The sequence below is a fragment of the Buteo buteo genome, chromosome 3, assembly GCF_964188355.1.
Source record: "Buteo buteo chromosome 3, bButBut1.hap1.1, whole genome shotgun sequence".
In the NCBI taxonomy this organism is placed as follows: Eukaryota; Metazoa; Chordata; class Aves; order Accipitriformes; family Accipitridae; genus Buteo; species Buteo buteo.
The window spans coordinates 46,104,185-46,122,716 of NC_134173.1; the positions used below are offsets into that span (position 1 = coordinate 46,104,185).

The 18,532-nt window shown below is 41.9% G+C and overlaps 1 protein-coding gene across 7 annotated transcripts in view; it reads left to right on the forward strand.

The window, feature by feature from the left end:
* Positions 1-3,632: 3,632 nt before the first annotated feature.
* Positions 3,633-18,532, forward strand: part of PKIA (cAMP-dependent protein kinase inhibitor alpha) — a 46,171-nt gene continuing 31,271 nt past the window's right edge. For 3 of the 7 annotated variants that reach the window (XM_075023479.1, XM_075023480.1, XM_075023481.1), the window contains exon 1: positions 4,148-4,370. The gene's annotated coding sequence lies outside the window, so the exon portion shown is untranslated. Of the gene's footprint in view, positions 3,750-4,147; positions 4,371-18,532 lie in introns of those variants that run through there. The other 4 variants (XM_075023477.1, XM_075023478.1, XM_075023482.1 and 1 more) reach the window with 3 other exon arrangements.

Here is an 18,532-nt window from a genome sequence, read left to right on the forward strand (position 1 = left end):
GTTTGCAATTCACTGATTAAAGGCAAAGCAGAAACAGCTTTCTGTAAAGCTATTTGTTAATTGTAACACACTTTCTACCAAGAAGTGTCACTGCAGCAAACTCAAACAGGTAAGCAGAGATACAGCCAGGTCAACAAAATTCCATATCTATACTAGTCTCAGTTGATATGTGATAAAAATACATTTTCCTTTCACAAAACTTCTGACACCGCTAGCTCAGAGTCATCCTATGATCATCTAATAGTTAAGAATTTTTCTTTCTTTTCCTTTCTGATTTCCAGCTCATGAGTCTCTAGTGTATAGTTAAAATGTTGGGCTTTTTTTCCCATTAAAACTTCATCCCAGTTCTGTGATTTTACTCCTCATCTGATTAGTAAGTTATTCCAAACATCCTGTATATTAATAGCGTTTCTTATCCAAATTTAGTTCATTTGTACTTACTTGCCAACGCCACTACTGAAAATGCTAAATAAAATCAAATCCAAGAATACTCTTTTTGAAATGCTACCCCTAACTTTTCTCCAGAATGATGTTTTGCCTTAACAGGACAACTTTTTGCCATCCTTCATATTCCTAGTCTCTTGCATGTACACCTATCCCTATATTCTGCAGTTTATCAAATGGGTTCCATAGTAAAAACATCCCTGAATTTCAGTGTTGCATGCTACCACCAACTATCTCATGTAGCTGAAATTTCCTAGGTCTCTTCTCACTTCTTAAATACTAGAACTGTCTGACAATCTCCAGGCATAGGGTACCACCTTTGACTTAACAAAGACATCTTGAGATTTTATACCACATTTTTTCCATTACATTTAGATGGAGATTCACTTGTCTGACTTGAACACACCCTTCTGATTTTAATTTCACTGTGAAAACAGTAACATCCATTTGTACACATCTATGCAATCCCCTTCATTGTTTTTCCTTCACTCCACCCTTTACTCCAGACAGCAATTATCGGGAAAGCAAAGTAGTCAGTTTGAGGGGGAAAGCCTAGATTTTTCACCCCATCCTCACAAAAAAAAAGAGCTCAACTTCTTCATTTCAGGCTTTCTTTACATTTTTACAAGTGAGCACATTTTACTATTTATTATTTATTTTCACAATCTAATTTAATTTGAATGTTGGCAAATCTCACCTCAACCTTACTATTTCTAACCTCTAAGCCACAACTTTCTCTTCACTTGTTGGTTGACAGCTTACTTCTAATATCTTGTTTGAAGTCACCCCCCTTGCAGTTAATCCTGGAGTTCTTCCTTATACATTGTTCTCTCACTTATTAAAGACATTTCCAAGCTTTCCCCATATTCAGCTGTTCAACTGATTTCACTAACTAGTTCCTTCCATTTTCCCTACAGTGTACACTTTTAAAGCTGAAATGCTTAGATTTCAATTTGTATCTATATTTGCACTTATTTTAAACTGATTGAACCCATGATTACTAAATTGAAGATTATATTTACTGAGTAGAATAGGCTGTCTGAATGTTGCTAAATTATGCACAACTATATTGTTTCTCTACTAAAATAAAATTCTATAGGTGTCTCGCCCATGTGTCCTTCCTTTTTTTTGTAATTATATATATTGAATAGTACTAATTAATACTCTTGGGCTAGGAGCATTTACTTCTCTTGACTCTGGAATTTACTGCTATCAAAGAAGAAATAATAATAATAACTTTTGCACAGATCAAGGATTTTCTAGTACACCAATCACTTAGTGGATTTTGTTAGGAGTTGCTGAACCAGGTAGCCCAATAGAAGAGAGGCTGCCATGGCTCCATTTTCCTAGGTCTAGTCAGTAGCAAGTCTGAGCACATATTCCTAAGAGGCGCACACACACTATGTATACATAAATATATATATAAATATGCACATGGCCAACCACACAGATCAACATAGACACAAACACTCAAGCAAACACAAGATGGCATGAACAGTGTAATCCTGTCCTCCTCTCTGGCATGGGTCCCTATGACCTGAGGTGTGACTCTTGCTGCTGGCACTTACACCCCCACCCCCCGCCCCACGCACACAGTCCTCTCACCCAGTAAAAGAGTTAGAAATAGAGTTTCATGAGAAGACAGGAGAGACTGCGCTGATCAGGTGCAGGGCATAGCCAGACACCCGTATTCAGCAGCAGCCTGTTTACACAGGACTAGCCCTATTTACCTCCTCATCCCACTATTCTCCCACACTCGCTCATTCCCATAGCACCTTGATCCCTTCCTTTCCCCACCTTTGTTTCTTGCCCTAAACATCCCATAATAAGCCTTATACAATCCCCAAATGCTCTCCCTATTATGCACCCCATAATGTGTCCCGTACCCCTAGGCAGCAACCCCCTCAATCTGTGAGGCGAGGCACAGAGCTTTTTGGTTGGCTGCTGGGTGTCACCCCCAGCCCCATGGGGCTGAGGGTCCCCTGGGACAGCCCTGGGAGGGGTTGGGCAGGGGTTCCCTTTCTCTGACCCTGTTATTGGGGCTGCCCCGCCTGCCCACATGCCCCTGAGCTCCTCTGTGTACGTGGAGATGAGCCTTTAATCACCTAACCTAACGCACTGTAAACAGAGATTAAGTATCACTGTATTTGAAATGCTGCCAGTGCTGCACATTCAGGTCTGCAATGCCAATCAATAGAAGAGGCACAAGGCAGGGAGTAAACAGGAGCAGCCCAAAATTAGCGCAACTGTAGGACTGCACAGATACAGGGAATCAAATCAAAGACACTGGCACAGTTAAAAGCCTTACCATAACCACTATAGAAGTAAACACAATGAATTTCCAAAAGGGAACTCAGGCTCAGAGTTTTTATATTTCATCTGAGAGATGGAGATTAAGATCCTTACCTTAATGCGACTCATCTCCCCTTTTCTGCTTTGCTCTACCGCCACAGACAACCTTCCTATCTACACCCAGGCCGCTGAAGCAGCTCTTCTCCTGTTTCAGACCTCACCACCATGGAAAACATCAACATTTCCAACTTGGGTCTACTCCAAAACCTTGCTGAGGAACCACTTGGCCACCCGGTCAGCAGAGCAGGCGCAGCACCTTGGAAACACCTGTGCTCGCAGCATTTGTGTTTTCCTGGGAGCTTGTCCGGCAAGACTTTTCTTGACCAGACACAACCCTGCCTTGCTCGCGAAATACGAAGAGCTCTGACTATGGTGATTTGGCGACACGCGTTATCTGTCAGAACCAGACTGCCTGGTGTTACTTACACAGCAACACAGCCGTGCTTGTCCTGCACACGGGATGGGTTTGCGGGATTGTAAACTGTGATGGGAATCTAGCCTTCTTTATGAGCCTGCCTGTTACCCAGTACGTGCACAGCGCTCTGTAACTCACAAAAATAGACATGCTGCCTACTGGTGGATCTTAAAAATATCAGGACGCCCTTGGTAAGGGAGAAGTGTGTCCCGGTGACCTTGAGCACAGTGCCTTTCCGCTGCTCTCCCCTCCCCAGCACCGAGCAACAGCCCCTGGCAAAGAAACTCCCCTCCACCCCAGAAGGAGCTGCATTTTTTTAGGGGCACAGGCTGCGGAGCGCTTGCGTGCCCTGAAGCCGGGAGGGGCGTGGGGAGAGCCGCGCGCCCACACAGAGCCACGAGGATTACAGCGGCTTTTCCTTCAAAACAGAGACACGCACACACACACACAGAGCTCTCCCGGAGGGAGGCTCTCCCTTGGCTCCGGCCTTGCAGCGCTGCGGGAGCCCGCCCTCCCCCGTTCCTCGCCGCTTAGCCCGGTACGACCGGGTTGGGCAGGGCGGCGAGGCCTGGGCGACGGACACGGTGGGGGCGGCGGTGGGAGCGGGCCGCAGGCCGCCGGCCTTTGGGCGGGAGCACCGCGCTCCCCAGAGCCCGCTGAGGGGACTCCCGCGAGGGGAAGGCTGGCGCGGGGCGGAACGGCCCATCCTGCAGCCGTGCCCAGGAGGGAGCCCCGGCCCGCAGCCGTGCCGCCCGGCAACCGTGCCGCCCCGGCCAGCCTCCGGGGCAGCGGGGTGCGTGTAGAGCCGCCGGAGGGCCGGCCCCTCGGGTGGGGGTGGAGCGCCAGGGCCCCGCGGGGCTCGGGCGGCCGGACGGAGGGGCCGTCTCCCCCTCCGCGGCGGGAGCGGAGTGCGGCGGCCCGGGGAGGGGGCGGGGAGGATGACTTCATGCCGCCGGAGCGCCGTGAATTTAGGAGCAGCAGCTGCCGCCGCCGCTGCCGCCGGCGGCGGGATGTGGGGGTGAAGTGACAGCGGGAGCCGCCGCCGGCTGAGGGAGGGGCAGCGCCGGGCTACCCCGCTCCGCCGAGCCCAGGGGCTCCGGGCCGCCAGGAGCAGCCGCTGCGGGAGGGAGGAAGATGCGCTGAGCCGGTCGCTGGAAAGGTGAGCGGGAGCCGCCGGGGGCGTGTGCGGGGGCGGGCGGCGAGCGCTGCGGCGCTGCCCGGCCGGGGAGCCGCGACGCTGCCGCTGCGAGCCGCCCGCCTCGGCTCGCCCGGCGGCCGGGGCCGCCGCCTGCCCGCGGCGAGCGCGGGGAAGGCCGGGCCGGCGGCCCGGGAAGCAGCCGCCGCGCTGCGTGCGCGCAAGGCAGGGTCTGCGGCCGCGCTCAGGCGGGTCGCTCCCTTCTCCTTCCTCCTGTGGCTCCCCCCAGAAGCAGAAGGGCTGCCCTCTCAGAAGCGCCACAGCGTTGCGTGTCGTCTTTGACGGCCGGGATGCGCGGTGGCTCGGCGCCAGCTCTCCGCTCAGCAGCCCGGGCTGCCTTCTTTCCCCTTGCCGGAAGGGATTCGCTGGCGCGGAGGGGGCATTTTGTCGGTGGCGTAGCGGCGGGCGGGCGCGGAAGCGGGAAGGGCTGGAGGAGCGCCGCGACAGGTGCAGGACCGCGCTCCGGGCTTCCTTCCTCCTGCTCCCTCCGCTCCGGTGTGCGCTCCTCGAGGGCGGGGAGGACATCTTAGGGCAGAAGGGCTTCGGCGGAACAGGAGCGAAAAAGGATGTCGTCTCATTCGCGTTCCTGGATTTGGAAGCCGCTTCTCAGGAAACTAAAGGGAGAGCCAGCCGTTATGCCAAAATGGATTCTGTTGACTTTTTCGGGGACTTCTGCCTGTGGGTTTTGTTTTTTGGTTTTGTTTTTCCTTTTTCCATTTTTGTCATCTAGACAAACTAAATAGCAGCTAAATTCAGATGCCTTTGTTTGCTAAATGGAAGAATTAGTGAGTTGCTCTTCCTTCGTATCACCTGTAGAAGTGGAAAAACAAGAGTACCTGCAGCATTGTAGCTTGGCCACTGACGTTGCACGCTGTTTGTGGTATGTACGCAGGTCTTAGTGCTAGGTGAATGGCCTTTTGGAATTGAGTAGGAGAGAAAAATCTGCCCAGGCTATGTCTCTGCCTGATACGCTGCTGATTTTTGGTTATGTTTTTCCTTTGTTCTGCTCTAAAAAAGGTTGCTCTAAGGCAGGATTGTCAGTACAGGAGGCTAGGGTTGGCGTGCAGAGGCAGATCATTAGAATGAGCACTATCTGCTTGTAGTAATGGCTAATGGCTCTGTGCGGTTTGGTTTGGAAGCAAAAACAATGATTGTGCCTCTGGGAAGAAAAGGATAGGGTATTAATCTGTTCCTGCTGAAAAAAAAAGAAGCAGGATATTGGAAGCTGAAGGTTATTTTATTCAATGTCTATTTACTTGTACGTTCATCTTAAAGGGTCCTGTTATCCTACGTGTTCACAGAGCAGCTCACACAGTTGTGGGATGCCCAGTTGTGGTTGAAGCCTCTGGTCATGTGCTAGAGTGATGGAAGTAATACTTAGGGATGTAACAGGCAGTTGATTGGCCTGTTGTCATTATTTCAGGAAATTAATTAAATACATGTATTTGCCTCAGTGCTGTTGCTGGGTACGCAGAAGGCAAACGATGGCTACAGGAAACGTGTATAGAAGACAGTTGAGGCTTCATAAGGCTGAAACAAAGAGTGACTGGTGAATTGCAGGCAAATCATTGCTCTGGAACAGTCATTCAACTATGACCCAGTGTAAGCTTGTTGCTTTTAAGCACTCCATGGCACATCCAACGTATGCATAGATAGAAATGTATGCGTACATCCAATGTATGCACAGCTAGAAAAAAAATCCCATTCCATCAAACCTGTATCTTTCATTTACCAAACGTTTATTTTGTTCCTGTAAAACACTTGGGAGTCTGAGTATGACATCTCTACTGTTTTTTTCCTTTCTAGAATAGAGGATGGATGGCTGTCTCAGCGGTTGCAATGTTGTAGTCATTTGCTGATTTCTCCTCTAATTGCCTCTGGCTGCAAGAAGAAACTGTGTAGCTGATTTCAGATACTTCTCCTATTAGTCCGCCCATTGTATATAAAGTCAATTTCTTCACTGAAGAGGGCATCGAGTAATGGTCTCCCATTCTGTTGTTGCAAATACAAAGTAGTATGAGTACTCGCTAATGCTGATGCAACATTAGCACAGTAAATTTAGCCATTTGTGCTTCCAGGCAAACCTAAATAATGTTTCAAAAGACTGTTGGCTGACATTTTTTAAAACAGTCTGGTGGCAGGGATGAAGGAGTTTGTTGACCAAGAGCCGTACGTTATCGTAGATGTGAACGTACATCTGATTAGTTTGACTCTGAAAACTTGAATTGCTTTTGTTTTTATCTTATGTGTACTCCAAAGACAGATGGTGTAATCATGTTAAATGCAAGAGTGCATGTGCGTGTGTCCACAGAAAAAAATGGGTATCTTATGATCAGTGTGAATTTAATTCAATGGTGTAACTCAGTAAATCCACTTCCTACAGACTTCTCTCCCAGAAGTCCTCTTTCTCCTTCTGTTACAGTAACTTCCATACCTCTGCCAAGCAAAGAAAAGCATCATTATTGTGGTTAATCTGGGGGTGACAGCCCCACTGACTAGAACAACAGCCTAGTTGGCCAGCTGGTTGATGCCAGACAGACTGGGTGGCAGCCGAGATTTAGCTGCCTTTTCCTCAGAGGGTCTGCTATTTTGAAACTCTTCATCTGGGTTAGTTCTGCAAATTTATAAGAGCTTAATTATCTTTGAGATTTCTAGGCCGCAGACAGCCTTTGAACCAGCAGGTTCATTTGACCAAATTTATGAGTAGGGGCCAGATGGGTCTGTTTGCGTAAGACTTGTTTCCTTAGGAGAACAAACTGGAAAGCCCAGTAACCTTGAATGCACTTGAAGTTGCAGAGGTTTGATTTCACTTGTGGTCCTTTCCAAGAGCTGAAAAGAAACAGTTCAGTTAATATATTTTCTATTATTATGAGCATGTTTAAAGCTGATGTTTCTAAGTGCTGTTTGAACTAGCTGAAATAACCACATTCCAGAGCAAGCATGTAATTTTTCAGTTATGTTGTTACTAGGCTTTGAGTTGGATTATTTTCCCTAAATTAAGAATTTCTTAAAGAAAGACTTGAGCAGGGTGTGAGTGGACAGATATTATAAAGTGAACTTAAGACTATGTACTTTAGCATGTGCAAACAATCAAGAGTATTTTAACAGTAGTGATACCATTTTTTCTTCTGAAGAACAAATGTATTGACACTTTCCAAATGCATGCCCTTTATATGCAGTAGTTAACATTTCTAGGTGAGAAAAAATTTCCATCTGAGAAATAAATTCCAGGCATAGACTTAAACTTTGTCTCCTACTATGCAGATGGATTTCATGTTGGGCTCTTTAATTATTATCAATAGAAGATCTTTATGTGAGTGGCCAGTCAACTGCAAAGGTAGCAATTGTTAAGGAGAACTAACAGTTTCATCCATTTATAATATATTAGTGGTGGGAACAAGACAGGCATTAATCATCTTTTTGTCTTGAATTTGACCTAATCAAGTAAGTCAGCACTTCACAACCCGGATAATGAGCCCCTGAGTTTAATATCTGAAATTTGGAGATAGAAGTGCAGAGTTCATGTATGCTTCATGCAAAACCAAGCTGATTTAAGCCTCTCTCTTGAAGAGGACTGCATGTGACAGCAACACTAGGATGAATCCATTTATATGTATTAGTTTCATGATGCATTGAGGACTATTTTCAAGAAAGTCTTCATATTGTATGCTCTTACAAAATGACACTTTTGAAACAACATTATAAAAGAAAGGATCTGATTGTACAAGAAGTGTGCGCTTCCAGTATATATTCCTGTCTTTAAATATAAACATATCAGAGGAGAAAGTAACACAAAATGGACTCTCTCATAGGAGAGTTGATGCAAATGTCCCAGCCAAATGCCAGATCAAATAATTTTATTTTTCTTCCTTTATTTCTTATGGTAGAACCAATAAGATATGATAGTGGTTTTTGTCCTCCCTAACATACCAAAGATACGCTGCATTTCTGAGCTGGTCGCATTTCTGTGGTGGTAAAATGATTCCAGGGTATCTCTGCCCTTCTTCTCTGGGTGAACCAAGTATAAAACATGAACTCTGCAGAAGAGCTGCAGTGGAAGAATTTCCACGTCAGCCAGGGTATAGTTCTCTCTAGCAGAATTTGTTTTGTTTTCTAAACTTTATTCAAATTAATTTTAAAATTGGCTACACTGCTGTTCTTCGGCTTTACAGGACTCATGGGTGGCAATTTAACCTTCGCTGTGTTCAGAAGTGTGTTAAAGCAACTGGCTGGTCTTTGCACAATTATGCATACCTTTTTGCACTAATGTCTCAGTGATTTATCAGATGCGGTAGGCAAATAGGTCTAACTCCAACATACAATTTTAGTTTCTCTTAATTTGACTGCTTTTTTTGTCACATCTTTGTTCTAGCAACTGTTCCAAAAGACGCAAAGGTATATCAAAGTTATCTTGGCAGCTGTTAGCTAGCCTGTAAAATGTGCTGCAGCTTTAATGAGATCATATACATCTTAATATATCTATATAATTATATATATTATATAATATATATATTTGCTAACTATTCACTCATTTGCCTTCTACCTCCTACAGAATTTCCACTTACACATATGGTGAGTACATAACTGTGGTGAAACGATCTCACCACCTGTTGTTTTAAAATAGCACAGATACTTATTAATGGTCCTTCCATGATACTGTTTATAGTACATGTTAAACCTCACTTAAAATACTGTGGATCATATTGGTAAAGGATATTATTACTTCAGCAGGAGCCTTAAATTGGTTCCTGTTTAGCATCTCTACTTACTGATTGTTTGTAGGTAGGAGAGAGGTAAACTTCATAGGACAGTCAAAGCTATGACGCTTAATGAGACAGCTGTCAGTGAATCTTGTACAAGGTGTTCTGTGAAAACGACCACTGCTATTTGGGTAGCTGATCAACCCAAAGAACTGTAAAAAGTGTGAGTGCATAGATTCTCTATGCTCAGAAGCCTTGAGCACAGTTGATGTGAACTCCTTCAGGCCAAGGCTCAAAAGCAGAGTTTTCACACTTCAAAGCTAGGGAAAGTAAATAAAGCAGAACTTGAGTCTTGATCAAGAATGTCTCCTAATATATTTTTTTTTCCATGGAAAAGTCAGTTCTAAACTGAAAGTTAGGTAAACAAATATTCCATCAATTCCCTGTTTTCTTTGTCCAATCTAATTAGTCACTTGGATTCTCAACTTTGCTTTCAAAGAATTTCTAGAGTTCTGCCGATAATTCTGGTCTGTAACTCTCTAGATTTGTCTTTACTTGTGTGGTTTTCTTTTTTTTTTTTTTTTTGTCTAATCTCATCAAAGTAGAAATCAAAAATGTATTTCTACTTTGAAATCATCTATCCACAAGTGGACCAAGAAAAATTCTTGATGTTAAATGGCAGTTCACTATCATTCTCACTTCACTGAGATGTAAATTTAAAAGGGCAATCAGGATAAACAGACTCTGCTGCTTTCAAACTTCCCAAGGTGCTTGCTTGAGGCATAGAAAGTTCTTGATATCTGCATGTTGCCAGTGAATTCCAAGAAAACACTATTATACACTGCAAAATATATATTTAACAAAAAAAGGAACGAAAGACGTGTTGTATTTAAGTTTAAGAAGAGCTCTTAAGAACTATTAGGGTAAGTGTCTTTTTTGTTTGTTTTGTGGTTGTTTGTTTTTTTTTAAATGAAATACATATGGAGACTTTTTTTTTTCCTGTGGTGCATGACAGATGGCATTGGTTGGGTTTAGAATAGCTAGTAAATTAAATAATAGTTGTTCATGCTAGAACGGTGACTGTCAGATGCCTGTTCAAGCTGTATAGGATGGACAAAACCCTCTTCTTGCTAGAAAAGCTGTGTGGCGTATCATTATAGATGTAGCCTGTAAGAATATAAATCTGCTATTAAAATAAGACCACTGGCAAAATTCTAGTAAAGGATGCTTAGAGAAGTAATGCATAAATTAAATGGAGTAATCATCTTTTGATACAGTCTCCCAGTGTTTGGTGCCCAGCATTGATTAGGAGTTCCATGAGCATAAAGTAATGTTTGCACTATTACGTTTAATTGCAGAGGGTATCGTGTCCTTGCTATATGTGTTTGGTTGATCTGATTTAGATTCTCAGCCTCTACAGTATCTTTGGCAGTTATATGATTCAGTGCATGTAGAGCATTAAGGAAGTAAGTATCTTTGTTTTGCCTTAAAATTTGTTGCCTAATGATTTAGTTGGGGCCCCTTTTAATTGTCATGATGTGAGAAATGTTAAACAGTTGTTTCCTTTTCAGTTTCTCATTAAATCAGTCATGATTTCGCACATCTATCACATTAGCTTTTTCCTCAAGAACAGTCATTTTGGTCTATTTATTCTTTCTGTATATATAGATTCTATTCCATATCTGATTCGTTCTTTGTCACATTTTTATATACTTGCTGCAAATATATTTCTGATGTGCAATGGACAGAACTTAGGAACTCTGTTTAGTAGCATGATAATTTCTATTTCTGTTCCATTCCTTTCCCAGTTTTTTTTTACTGAGCATATTTTTTCCAGTTACTAATTACATGTTTCATTTGGGCTGATCTCTTGTGTCCCTGTTAGGTTCATTTTCATTGTAGGTTCAGTACAACAATATGTTTGTATGCCTGGAAGGAACTCATGCCATTAGCAGGAGACATAAAAGTTGATAGCTGGATATCAAAAATGTGTATTTTAAATGTAAGAAAGAGCAAACTGTAGTGTGTAGCCTTATAGAGCAAGGGAGATTCAGTCATAAACCCTTTGTTTTGTGTTCCTCTTGTTCTAAAATAGTGGGATGATGGCAGCTTTACTGATTTGGGCTAATGTTTGTGAGCTCAGACATGGCAAGCAGAAAATAAAAAAGAATAGGATTTCTTAATGCATGTAAGAATTGGAGCATGTGAAAAAATTTCAGACTCTAAGAGGCAGGCATAATGTGAAACACTAAAAAAAAAACAAACTAAAAATAGACTGCTGCATTTTAAGTAATTGTTATTTGTAAGGTCTCATGGAGTCAAAGCGTGATAAGAGATGTGAACGGAGTATGCATGAATATAGAAGCTGTATGACTTGAAAAAGAGACATAGCTTATCAAAATTGATTACGGCATGCCTTAAAAGCCTAAGGAAACCACAGCTTTTTGTCAGTCAAGTAAGCCCATTTTATTATACGTTTTTTTATATACAGGCGACTAATGTTTACATTCAATTCTTAGACAAACACCAAAGCCTTTTCCAAGCAGAATATTTATCCTGAATGGGGAGTCCTTTAAGTTATTCTGAATAGCTAGAGGTCTTGTTGAACACCTCCCTCCCCCCTCCCCCCCCAATGTGTTTATTTACCTGCAGGGAGTTCAGATGTTAATCTGTTGAATGGCAGCTATAATATTATAAGGTAGTAAAGAATTGTATAATGCCAGTGTCATTTGCTCTGAGCGACAATGTGCAAAAATAATGCCACCACTGCTACATGTCCTTTTAGAGTGTAATTTTTGTATCTATGCCTAATGTGGTACTACTAGGGCCTGACTAGGGAAATGGCTATATTCTCTTGAATTTTACAAAAGCACTGATAAATGGTTAAAAACATGTGCAAAGCCTTCACTCGTCCCCAATGCATGCACAGAGCATCTCCAGAACAAATAAAGTTTGAATGGGTATTTATAGAAGATGAACATGATAGCTGTGTACCCAGAGGAACATAGATACTGTATAAGAAACTTAAGCATGTAACATCACTTCTTCACTGATGCTTGAGTATTCATTATATGTTCATGTAACAATAGGCTTTTAATATATAGAAAGCTAATAATGGGGAATGTTTTAATTAGTACATAAGGAAGCAAGTGCATGGAAATATTTTGCATAGTATGATGCATTAGCTAATTGTCACTGTAGAAGAAGATACTTCTCAATTGTACAGTCTGCACATTTAGGCAATTGCTGTAGCGACCAAAGAGCAAGAGGAGGCATTTCTGTTATTCTCTTTTTCTCAGATACTGGGGAAATATATTATTTATGTAGCACCTTTCATCATGGAAGACCTCAAAACACTTTGCAGCACTTCCATTTTCATTGACATCATTTGCAAGTAGGGGCTGAAAGCTGTTATTTAAACATTGTTTTCCCACAGTGGTATAGCTGATAAGACTGCAGATCAGGGAGTTATTTATGCTAATCTCCAGAAAAAGGTACTGATTTCTGATGACTGCTGCAGCACGCTGAACCATGCTATTTCCTTCCAAGCAGAAAATTCTCTTTCCTATCACTTTTGTGCCTCATAGAAGCAATTTTTGAAGGTCATTGATCCGTTACAGACTGCAGTTCTGCTTCTTAAGCAGCGTTTCTAGTTGGACAACACACTATGCAAATGTTTTTTGTGTAAGTTTACTAGATTCTCCAAGTCCACTCTTTGTTAACATTTCTGTTCTTCCATCTCCTCTAGCCTTCTTGGTCTGTCTAAGCCAGGCACTGGTACTCATTTTGCAAGTATATTTTTTTACTGAATTTTGTCAGTAAGTAAAATTTTTCAGTTTATAGTTGGGTCTCTCTTGGTAGCACGGTATTTTATTGTGATTTGACTCCAGCCAGCAACTAAGCACCATGCAGCTGCTCACTCACTTCCCCCCCACCCAGTGGGGTGGGGGAGAGAATCAGAAGGAAAAAGGTGAAACTCGTGGGTTGAGATAAGAACAGTTTAACAGAACAGAAAGGAAGAAACTAATAATGATAATAATAACAATAATAAAATGACAAGAATAATAAAAGGATTGGAATATACAAAACAAGTGATTCACAATGCAATTGCTCACCACTCACCGACCGATGCCCAGTTAGTGCCCGAGCAGCAATCCACCCCCCACAGCCAACTTGCCCCAGTTTATGTACTGGGCATGATGACGCATGGTATGGAATACCCCTTTGGCCATTTGGGGTCAGCTGCCCTGGCTGTGTCCCCTCCTAACTCCTTGTGCCCCTCCAGCCTTCTTGCTGGCTGGGCATCAGAAGCTGAAAAATCCTTGACTTAGTCTAAACACTACTTAGCAACCACTGAAAACATCAGTGTGTTATCCACATTCTTCTCATACTGAATCCAAAACATAATACTATGCCAGCTAATAGGAAGAAAATTAACTCTATCCCAGCTGAGATCAAGACATTTATAAATATGTTTATACATTTATTTGGAGACTAAGAGTGCCTACCTTAAACAAATGCATGTGATTTCTTAAGCAAACTACAAGGCAGAATTCTAGAAAAAAGAAAACTTTAGCATTATTCTGGGGTCAGCATCCAAGTGACTGCCTATCTTCTTGTGGTGGTATGTTGCATTAATTTCCTACTACAGGGGGAGAAAAAAGTGCCAAAAACATTGCAAGTTTCCCCTGCTTTCCAGGCTGTGTGATCTGAGCCAATTACTGAATGTCGTGTGTTCTTTGAGCCTCAAGCAGAACCTGAGCACCTCATTTTGGTGTCCAGGCGTGCTTTTGGCAAGTAAGCTCTTCTATACAGCTCCTCCTGAGAGGAGCAGTTGCCGGTGTTTCTGTGCTTAGTAGTGATTCATTACACTCTCCTCTCAGGGCTGGTCTTCAGCATGTCCTTTCGTAATTCTTTCCTTGTATGAATTTTGGTGACAAGTATGGGGGTTTTGAGGCGTTTTGTTTGTATCAGCAGGATCAGAGTTGCAATCTTTGCTTTAAGTTAAACAGTGTCTGTGAACACTGCTGAGCGCTAGAACAGTTTCATATATGAGTGTTAAACTGTTGCCAAGTATTTTGGTACATTTTTGGCTTGTGTCAACTTGTTTTTCTGAGCAAGTCTAAAACTTGGTCTGGGAATTGGTGTGGGTTACCTCCCATTTCCCAGTAGGTAATGTGAATGTTGTTTAGAAAATAAATTCTCTTGTTAGAAGCCTTATAGTTTACCTGTCTTTCCCTTGATGTGGTTGCTGTTGAGGCAGACCAGATTTTCAGCCAATTTGTCTGGCTTTTCTCTGTTCAAACTGATGAAAACAGTGGAAGCTTTCTATGCATCCTGCGAGATCTGTCTTTCAACTGATGTTCCTTCTGTGACACTCTTCTTGAACACTTACTTGCTTCATATCTGCCGATTGTTCTGTTGAAGAACTTCAACTTCCCATCCCCCTTTCTGAAGTGTTCCTGTTCTGCTCAGAGAGCAGTAATTCCAGTGAAGTGTTCTAATTTATCTCTATTCTCTGAGCACATTTGAAGGCCTTGTCAGGGAAGGCAGATATACAGAAATAATTTGGAGTACGATGGCTTTCATAGTAACAGTTGTAGAGGCTTTCAATAGTTTTACTCTCTTCATGTGTTTGTTCTGTGTTAAGGTGAGATGTGAAAATCCAAGAGAAGTTACAGTTTAGCACCTCAATTTTGTTGATTCTCCCTATGTAGTGGTAATTTATGTAAGTAATTAACATTCTGATAACAGTGGCCAAAATATTAGGCTTTTATTTTCACCAAGGGTTGTCTCTCAAGAGATTCTTGTGTAAGGACATAGATGTGAACAGGTTGGAAAGGATAACATAAATAGGAGTTAACTGTCACCAGAAGAATGGGAGGGTGACTCTAGTGAGGGTCTTTCTGGATAAGTCAATTATAGGACTTAAAACTTATTATTTGTATACGCATACTAATGTTGATGTGTCAGTTTTTTGTCCTGTGGGTAAGTTTTTCCCTCCTCATCCACACAAAGTGCCTTCTGTGTGGAACTAATGAGTGCAAGACCAATATGAGGGAAGAAGTAGTTCCTTTTATAAAGATTAGTAATAGCAAAATTTGATTAACCGAAAGTAAAGGTAGCTGTGATCTCTACTCTGAACTTTTCCTATCCTTTTTCTTTTCTGCCTGTATATGTATTTGGGTGGTAGTCAGGTGCTTCTGTTTTATAGTTTGGGCATAAAGACTTCTTATAAATTGAGGAACAAAGGCTTCTGTGTTGGGTTTTTTGTTTTGCTTTTCTTTTAGGTTCCTACTTTTCTCTCCAACTAGCCAGCTCATTTAAAGCTAAAATCTTACACTTGGCATGGAGGCTGTTTATATTCAACCCAGCTGATGTATCACTAAATGAAAAAGTATTCAGGGAAGCATGAAAAGATTCTGTAGGATTAAATAGCAAAGCATACAGGTTTATTCCATGCAGGAGCAGCCTTTGAAAGCTAAAAGCAAGCTAAAGAAAGAGGCATTAATTGTGGGAAGTTAATGTGTAAAATGGGAATCAGAAAAGAAGATTCTTAAAATTCTTTCAGCTACTGAAAGCATTGAATCAGAGGTCTTCAGTTTACAAATGATCAAGTACAAAGAGAGACAGAAAAGAAGCCTATTAAGGCTAAAGAAAAATTGTTGAAGTGGCCGTTATGTACCTCCCCATAATCATCTGTCTGTGAAAAGGGTCTCTTCTCTCCTACCCTTGAGTGTGGTTTTTAGACATATTTGACCAGAATTATTGGTTATTTAAGGTGGCATGGATGACATCTGAGAGTGAGACATAGATGAAGTCAGTATCCATGTGCTTCTATAAATAAGGAAGATTGCAAGCAAGGCCTTGCTGAATGCTGGCTTGTCTGTTAACTGAAAGGGCAAACTATTCACAAGTTTAATTCAAGTCGTCTTCCTTCAAGTGCTTTATCATTCAAAACCTAACCAAAGCAGAACATAGGTTGCTTTCTCTTTATGTCTCTCCTTCCCTATTTACTGACTGCTTCAAGAGCTGCACGTAGAACTTAAGGAAAACACATTCTGGCTTTTGTAGTAATTTGCTTGGTTTCACCTGGGAAATCTGCACACAACTATATCTGACAATAACCTGTTGTTCCTGAAGGATTCTTTGTCATCCTCTGAAAATCCTTTTGTCTCTGAACACAAGAGGAATAAACCAAGACTGGAATAAGCTCTAAAATGCCAAGCTGAGTGCCTCACCATCTGCATTTGGATCACACACAGCACACCTACTTGGACTGTGCACAAGTACATGTCCTTTCCATGGAAACTGGAACGGTGATGCAGAGAATGGGAATGCCTAGGTCTCATCCTGACATTTAATCATGACAAGTCTGCAAAGTACTTGTGAAACATGCAACTTGAATGTAACCAGGATCTCTTTTTTTGGTCTCACTGACTGGCATGTTTTGCTGCTTTTTCTACAGGCAAGCATTTTGGGGAGCTGCTTCGCATCTCAAAATGACAGAAGCTACTCTACTACCTGCACTGAGCAATACTCTAGCCCTTTTATTTGCTGGAGCAGCTCCAGCAGGATCTATCAGACAATATGCCTTAGCCCTAGCCTTCTGCTGAAAATACCTGTTTTGGCAAGTAATTTCTATTTTCACAATTGCTTGGAAGAGGATGTGCTTGGTGTTTTCTCATCTATCCGAAGCAGAAGGAGAAGTACATACTTACACATATGAAGCTTGTCTCAACATGCAAATTTTTCTGCTAGGTGCTGTGAGGAAGCTAAAATGGCTTTACTTCAAATAACCCATTTCAGAAAGAAAGTAGTTTACCAGCTTGTCATTTGTAGTCTTCACCATTTGAAGTACCTTTCTGACAAGATACTTCACATAACCACAGAAATAATTTTGACTCCTTCCTCAGGCTTCTTAGGAGAAGACATAGGCAAGAAAGAATTTTTATCTCCCAGGGAGATTTTTCTACAAGCCTTTGATGAAGTCCATTTATTTCTGTGGCCCTTCTATGGCATCCTTCTCATCTTCTAATGACATCTGTGACAAATCTGCTAGTCTGTTTCTGTTGCTATGCTTATATAAGCTACCAAAAAGGGTGGAGTTTGTTTGTTCCACATTGTTGGGTACAACTTGCTCAAAAAAACACCCAACAGTGCCACCCAAATTTAAAGTAAACTGTTCACCATTCCTTCTTCCATGCTCTTGTACTCTTCACTGAATATTTTGGAATAGCAAGGAAATTACAGGAGTCAAAAGAAAGCTAATATAATATATTTTATAAAAAAGGATAAATATAATAACTTAGTTACCAAGGTCTATTGATCTGATACGAATCCCAGGCAAAATAGTAGAAAAAGCAATATACTTTTCACTTATAGCTTTGGAGGACAGCTTTATAATGAATGCAAATCACTGATGGTTAATGAAAAAAAGATCCTGTCAAAGAGACCCTGATGTGCTGGCTTTATACATTTTGGAGGTTATAAGTTTGTCTAAAGGAAATCGGCTTAATAGTGTATTTTACTCAGTGAAAACTGAAGTTAATGCTATTTGATGTCTGCCAACTCAAACACCTCTTGTATGTTACCTGCCACGTTTGCTAGTTGGTTCTAGTGCCAGGCAACACGGTGGTAAGCAGTTACAGCAGAACATATGATGTGTTAAGTTCATACCTATGTCTTACCCACTGGAACTTCTTTGTACCTGTCACATAGGTGTGATGAATGTCTTCCCAACACATTCATGGTGGTGTTCAGATCAGTACCGGCCCAGACTGTAAGCAGCTGCTTCTGGATTCACTGGGAAAAGGTTTCTAAAAGATGGAGTAGTTACAGAAGTCTTACCTGCTCAGAAAATACAGATATGTATCTATCTGACAACGAGTATCTATCTGACAATGAGTATCTGGTTTTCCCTTTCTTGCTCAGTCTCTGCAATGGTTTGCAGTATTTGTGGGTGTTCTCTTACCTTTCTCTCTCCTCCCTGACCTCCCCTGACACCAAGAAAGAAAAGCAAGGGGGAAACTTTTCCTACAGTAGAAAGTAGAAACAGAATTCAGAAGTGCTCTAAAGAACTGTGAATATCTGGAGAGCTACGTGATTTCATACAGCTTCCATATTTTACCAATGGAAAAATTTGTTTTCCTGTTGATGACTTAGCTTGACACACAAACTTTCAATCTTTCTCTTAAAATAAAACTGTGAAACCAAAGAAATACAAATTAAGTTTACTTGTTCAAAAGTGTCTGTAGTCAGAATGTTGTTTAAATATAGCACATTTGTCAACAATACTGTAAAATACCTCTTCATAAGGCTCATTAAGCATGTTTGTTAGAAGAATTCAAAGACAGCACAAAGAGGATTAAGAGTTCTCCCAGGCCATCTTAAAGACCTGTATGACTATTGCTTTTTTGGCTGCTT